General features: G+C 36.4%; 1 long non-coding RNA gene across 1 annotated transcript; it reads right to left on the bottom strand.

Annotated features, from left to right (window-relative positions):
• Positions 1-2,956: 2,956 nt before the first annotated feature.
• Positions 2,957-4,523, bottom strand: LOC125672224 (uncharacterized). The gene is made up of 3 exons (XR_007368891.2): positions 4,024-4,523; positions 3,782-3,858; positions 2,957-3,671 (listed from the first exon to the last, which is right to left on the bottom strand). It is a non-coding gene; the product is annotated as an uncharacterized LOC125672224 (long non-coding RNA).
• Positions 4,524-6,271: the final 1,748 nt, after the last annotated feature.

Genomic DNA, 6,271 nt, shown 5'->3' with positions numbered 1-6,271 from the left:
TGCATTATTCACAAATATTTCGTAGGAGATTCCACGGAAAATACGTTAACCAGAAATTTAAATCCTTCAAAAACGACTTTATAATGGTACATTTCATGTAATAATGACCGGTTTACATTGTGTTTGATCAAATGCAACAAAATCCTACTTCATTTGTTGAATCCATGATTTTGGGTATCTTATGACTATGAATATATTTAAACTTCATCAAACTTTGTATACACAAAGTTTCAATATATTATATGGTCTTTGAATATCATGATATCAAGAAGTTGCATGGTCACTTGCAATTTATCTTAATCATTTTTGTTGTATTCTTTACTTGCCAAGAACTTGAGACAATTTTGAAGTAAACTTCTTTGGCTTTCCCCACTTTCAAATCTGATCATAAGGGTTTGATCATCGAGTTACGTCTATGAAAGGTGAAGATAACGAACAGTGATCAATCTCACAACTCCTAGACTCGATACAAAATAGATAGTTGGGCAAACACGGACCCCTGGACATACCAGAGGTGGGATCAGGTGCCTAGGAGGAGTAAGCATCCACTGTCCTATATCCTGATCCGGTAAACGGAGTTATCGGTAGTCAAAATCAGTGTGCCAAGAATGGCCTAACATATCGGTATGAAATACGTCAGACAGCATTTGACCCAATGATAGGTTGTATTGACGACCTAGATCGTTATAACGACCATAGAATTTGCGAAATGCTGAATCCAATCGAGACTGTTGAAACCCCTGCACCATCCACTTGTTTGTCAGTATTTTGCCTCGATTAAAAAAACTTACTGTACCCAAAACGCTCTTGCGTATTGAATCTGTTGAGAGATGTAAACACTATATGCAGGTGACAATGGAATATTGCTACATAAATATAGAAAGTTGACGATCTATGATAGGCTTACGCAAACGTACAACTTTTTAAAAAAAAAAAAAAGTCACACTTTTTTGTGAATAATCAAAATCGTTCAAAGACAACGCCAATGTTTCTACTATGACTGACCGTAAGCTTTTTTTTAATAGATGCTCTAGTTTCCTACATAATGCAACGCGCCACATTAGGACTAATTTCTCACGGGGCATGCCGACAGATACGAGACGTCACAGTCTATATTTTGACGCTAAAGTATAACAGAGTAATTGACGGATATACGTGAGGGGTGGAACAGGAAATTCATCTGGAGCAGTAACCCCTCGTTACAAGTTTCAATTCTTTGGCTAGGCCGATGATGAAAAACAATATGACAATGAGAATACTACGACAGACACTTTTATGAGTGTACTTATATCAATCAAAACATGTTACTGTAAGTTCTACATCAAATTATCGTCATGGGGCGGTCCTTCGGACGAGACCTTAAAAACCGAGGTCCCGTGTCACAGCAGGTGTGGAACGATAAAGATCCCTCCCTGCTTAATGGCCATAAGCGCCGAGCATAGGCTTAACTTTTGCAGTCCTTCACCGGCAGTGGTGACGTCTCCATATGAGTGAAATATTCTTGAGAGGGACGTTAAACAACATTCAATCAATCAATGCCATATTTATGTATCGCCTGCATCTGGTATTTGTATCTCTCAACTGATTCGATGAGCGGGACCTTGTTCTGCGTATGGTCAGTTCTCTAATCGAGGAAAGCTGCTGGCTGGCGGGTTGACGGTGCAGTGGTTTCAACAGTCTCGATTAAAGTCAGCATTTCGAAAATTCTATGGTCGTTATAACGATCCAGTTTGCTAATGCGGCCTATCGTTAGGTCAATTGCTGTCTGACGTGTTTCGTACCGATTGTTAGACCGTTCTTTTGACACTGATGTTGACTACGAATAACTCCGTTTACCTGATCAGGATATAGGGCTCGTGGCGGGTGTGACCGGTCGACAGGGGATGCTTACTCCTCCTAGGCACCTGAACCCACCTCTGGCGTGTCCAGGGGTCTTTGTTTGCCCAACTATCTATTTTGTATTTGTTATAGGAATTATGAGATTGATCACTGTTTGTTATCTTTACCTTTCATCCTTACATCAACAAGAAGAAAGGAGGTGTCAAACATGTAGCAATGCTTAAAATTTAATCTTTGTACGAAATAAGAATACGCTGTCGTTCATTTTTTATATATATTTTCAGGATAATCATCGCATTGTTTTCGTATATGTGAATAGAGACTTTTGGTGAATATTATTATCATATTGTGCAATTGTCATTACGCTACAAGTTTCTTCCGTTTTCTTTTAAATCAAATCAAGAAGTCCCTTGCCTCCGATCATAATGTTTACTATTAAATCAATAACTGACCATTATAAACAGAAAGGTAAAAGATATTTGATTTGAAAAATGCATTTGACATTGTAAGCCTTATTTCATAAACTTATCAAAAAGGAATATCCTGATCGTCTTTATAACATTATCTCTTCAATTTAAACAGGAACTACATTCAAAATAAAATGTGTGCATATACTAAGTCAATCTTACAATTCTGATCATAGAGCCAAACAGGGTGATGTTTTCAGCCCTTTATTATTTAACTTCTATATCGATGATTTATTACAAGCCTCATATGATAATGCAGACATCCAGTCCGTATCGGAAACATTTCGTTAAACATACTATTATATGCAGCTGATCTAGTCATTGTATCAGAAATAAGACGCTTCTGTAAGGCTGCATGTTATCATAAACTGTGCATACGTATAAACCAAAAACATTGATTTTTAATTACAATGGACAAAATTATCAACATGAATCTAATTACTGGGGTATACCCTTGGCAACCTTTAAACAATATGAACGTATATCTTGGAATTACCATGAAGTTTTTAGAATGTATTTAGAGGTGGGGGTAAATAAAAAAAAATAATTGTTTGTTCGATATATGCATGCACATACATAGATACCAAAGATAATCCATAGAAGCTCAAAAGCTTATTTCCATTGGGGTTCTTTAATGCGCGGATGTTGGTTCTAGGGAGTCATTATGTGGGAGAAAACAGGTACCCGGAGGTGTCCGATCGAAAGACCACCATATCCTCTCACATACAACAACTGCCGATCACTAGGTTTGGATTTGGACTGCAGCGATGAGAAGGGAGAGCGCTACTTTTGAGCTACCCGGACACTCAGGTTGTGAAGAATGCCTATAATATTTTATTATTTAAACACAATGTCTAAAAATGTTTAGATAATATGGAAAATATTACTGTTTTCGTTGGATGGAGGTATACGCGCAGTGATGCAGTTTTCCGTCTTATTCCTTATGGTATACCTTTACCCAACTAAAAAAAAATATGAATTCATTCCTTAACTCTTGGGTGGTAGTAAAGGTTCACAGGCTTATCGTTATCAGTCATAATTTTCCTTGGGTGGAACTGGCCCTCCTCATTTTACAATGTGGATGGAACTACACCTCGTCTACTATTCCTGCTTTCACTGATGCTTCACCATCGTTGTATATATAAATAACATGTTTAGAAGATCACTAATAAGGAAGAAGTTTGAATAATTAGTACACAGGTTTCTTACTTTGCAAAACATTTATTAATACAAATAAAAACCAAAATTATTTTTTCGGTCCCTGGATGTACATGTATTCCTGTCATCTATCAGGGAATATTGGCAGCCATTTAATTCAGGAACTTGGAGAAAGAGATGGAGAAAGATCTCTATTGTATGAGGAAGCTTTAAAAGATAATTTGAACAATCCGATGAGTAATTTACAAATACTTACTAATATTGATAAACAAGTAATATTTAACGACAAACATACAAATCGAGTAATTCTCACTCACCGTGTAATTTTTCGATGGAACCATAGTCCTTGCCTAAGAATCCAACAATTCCTTTAACATGAGGAATTTTTCGGAAACTGTAAACAAATGGTAATGTACAATTTTTGTTTAAAAGCAAAAAATAAAAATAATTCCTACTGATGACTGCTAAGTTAGATATATAACACAGACAAAGAACTTCAAGAGAAACTGTTTTTAAATGCATATCCAATATACACCATTTACATGTACATGTAACTTACGTTTCATCTCAATTCATTATAAGGTCCATCCACCAAATGAATTACAAATCAGGTCTAAAGTGTTGAAAATCAGACGTCTGAAAACCTTAACAAACTGTAAATTATAATATACGGAAGTTATGGTGCCAAATCTCTCCTTTAGATGAGTGGCTTACTTTATGCGTCACTGTCAAGGATGAACTTCATTCCATTAACAGCGTTTATCAGACAGCCAGTAACTCTCTTAAAGTTTTCCTCACAGTCAGTTCCATAATCCTCTATCAAGTCAAAGATTGGTTGTTTGATTAATTGTACATGTATATTGTTTAACGTCCCTCTCAAGAATTTTTCACTCATTTGGAGACATCATCATTGCCAGTGAAGGGCTGCAAGATTTAGACCTATGATCGGCCCTTACGGCCATTGACATTGAGTATAGACTTGTTCGAAAACTTGAGTTATCTCTCTTTGTATTCTATCATATAAGGTACATATGGCAACTTCCGGGTAGTAACACAATCAGACTGCGCAATATTTAATGCCTTGTTTTTTTGTTGTTGTTTTTTTTTGGGGGGGGGGGGTATTATGTTGAGTATGGTTGCTGAAATTGAAAACTGGTCAATTAAACAGTTGAAATCTTTTCTACGAGAGGGTAAGGAAATGGTAATGAAAACAGATCGAGTCTAGGGTGTGAATTTTAAAAAAAAATAAAAGATAAAGAACTTATAAAATCGAATTGGTGATTGTTTCCAAATGTCTCCAATAACGACTTGCATAATTATTTCAGAACAGATCTACTGATTTCCAAAATATGATGGCTACTCATCCACTCAAAGCTCGTATTTTTAAGAGAATCAACAAGTGCATGGATCATGGTTACCCCCGCCCCCTCCCGATAAAACCTGTATAAATCAGGAATGCTCTCACTGTTTCATGAGAGCTAAAGTTATTCCATCTCTACCAACCGACTCTTCCAAAAATAAACCAGATTACAATGTTTGGTTGATTCTCTCCAAAGTAACTGGACGTGTCCACTCTGCAATTCAATTATATACAAGTACATGTGCAACATGTAACAGGGATTGTTTACCTCAACTGATATATTCGAAATTCAAATCAAAATCATCTTTTATTTGTTAGATATTGCTCGATTGATATGAATTATTTTTTTAGGTGTGGGGTGGGAGGGGGCACGTGCCACTCTCAGATGCACTCTGAACCTCCTGATGTCTCTGTACTTTCCCTCTTTGAGATTCTGATTATGTAGGTACGTATCGTATCATAAATTGCAATGACGGATTTAGAGCCCCCCCCCCCTCCTTTATTTCAGTCCGACATACCTAGACGTATATCGTGTCAGAAATTTTATTGCTGAATGTTTACTACATGGATACTGAACAAGCAACCTCTGACATTTTATTATAAATCTGACCGTGCTAAAAGACGGGGTTCTATAAGGTCCAGAGTAAAGATCCTGGGGAAATTTATGCAATATCTGATATAGACTAATTTCAGTCATGAAACATGTGAAATCATGGAAGAGGTTGGGGTATCCTTTAATTGACAAAACTTATTTTCAATTATTTTTACAAAGAAAGTTGGTCATATTCGCGTGTATGAAGGAAACCTATGCATTGTGAATTTTTATTAACGTTAAGATATATGCTGGCATGATTACTACAAAATTATAGAACATTATCTTGGCGGCCTTCTGCAGTGTTGATAATGACGCTTTTCGAATATAGTACCCAAAAGTATTAAACTAGATTACTGTAAATGTATTACATTTGGCTGTGTATTCTATTTAGCGCCTTTGGCGGAACGCAGCTTCCGCTAAATCAAGTACATCGCTAAATGCCATCCGTAAATCTAGATGTTTAAAGTAATTCAGGAATGCGCTAAATCAAATCTACGCTAACTTTTGAATCAAAGTACTGAAGGTACTGAAACGAGGTGACGTTTGGCAGTGAATGGCATGGATTCTAATGCAAGATCGAATTAAATGAAGGATGGTATTATTTGTAATCCAGAAGCATATGTTATACCTTCAATTTGAGGTAATGAAATGTGTTAACTGTTGAAACATTCTAAAACTGAGTAGCAATCATAATAAAGCTATATGTGAGGAAGAGACCCATAGGCCACAATGCACATCTGACCTACCAAGGATGTGTTTAGTAGGAAGATTTTTAAAAATGTGGTCCCATCCAACCCCTTGGAGTCGTAACTAAGACAAACTTGAATCTAGACTAACTAAGGATGCTTCCAT

Source organism: Ostrea edulis, chromosome 4 (genome assembly GCF_947568905.1).
Source record: "Ostrea edulis chromosome 4, xbOstEdul1.1, whole genome shotgun sequence".
Classification (NCBI taxonomy): Eukaryota; Metazoa; Mollusca; class Bivalvia; order Ostreida; family Ostreidae; genus Ostrea; species Ostrea edulis.
Note: the sequence above shows the minus strand (reverse complement) of the source record. Positions and strands in the feature narration are given on the sequence as shown.